Here is a 981-nt window from a genome sequence, read left to right on the forward strand (position 1 = left end):
GTCAGGTTGGCCGAGCGGTCTAAGGCGCCAGATTTAAGCTCTGGTACTCGCAAGAGTGCGTGGGTTCGAACCCCACACCTGACACAAGTGGAAGATTTTTGTAACGTCAGGATTTGCGGATTGGTATGATAATTGATGAACAACTTATTCTGTTGAAAGAACACAATACCAAACCAGAGGAGTACAGCAACAAGGCCATACACTGCTACCACTACCACCACAATCACTACCACCATAGACCACACTGCTCCCACCACCACCACAATCACTACCACCATAGACCACACTGCTCCCACCACCACCACAAGCACTACCACCATAGACCACACTGCTGCCACCACCACCACAAGCACTACCACCATACACGCCCACCACCACCACAATCACTACCACCATACACTCCCACTACTCCCACCACCATACACCACACTGCTCCCACCACCATACACGCCCACTACTCCCACAAGCACTACCGCCCCAAGCTGTGGTTCACTACACACACACACTCGGGCTCCTGAAAGCTCCTCAACATTTTTACACAGAAAATCAGATTATCTGTTTTGTCGGAAGTTGGTGGAAATGCGGAAAGTGGCGTAGGATGATTGAAGAGCAGGATGTGTGGGGGAGAAGGAGGGAGAAGGCGCGAGAGAATATGCGGAAGAGGCGCAGGATGTAATGTGGAAAAGCAGGAGGAAATATAAAGAGGAAGAGAAGGAGGAGGAGGAGGCCGAGGAGGTCATGGTTGTGTTGTGTATGGTTGTGTCGTGTATGACTGTGTCGTGTATGACTGTGTCACGTATGACTGTGTCACGTATGACTGTGTCGTGTATGGTTGTGTCGTGTATGACTGTGTCGTGTATGACTGTGTCACGTATGACTGTGTCATGTATGACTGTGTCACGTATGACTGTGTCACGTATGACTGTGTCACGTATGACTGTGTCACGTATGACTGTGTCGTGTATGGTTGGGTCGTGTATG

General features: G+C 50.1%; 1 non-coding gene across 1 annotated transcript; it reads left to right on the top strand.

The window, feature by feature from the left end:
• Positions 1-84, top strand: TRNAL-UAA (transfer RNA leucine (anticodon UAA)). The gene has a single exon. It is a non-coding gene; the product is annotated as a tRNA-Leu (tRNA).
• The last annotated feature ends 897 nt before the right edge of the window (positions 85-981 follow it).

The sequence above is a fragment of the Procambarus clarkii genome, chromosome 57 (genome assembly GCF_040958095.1).
Source record: "Procambarus clarkii isolate CNS0578487 chromosome 57, FALCON_Pclarkii_2.0, whole genome shotgun sequence".
Classification (NCBI taxonomy): Eukaryota; Metazoa; Arthropoda; class Malacostraca; order Decapoda; family Cambaridae; genus Procambarus; species Procambarus clarkii.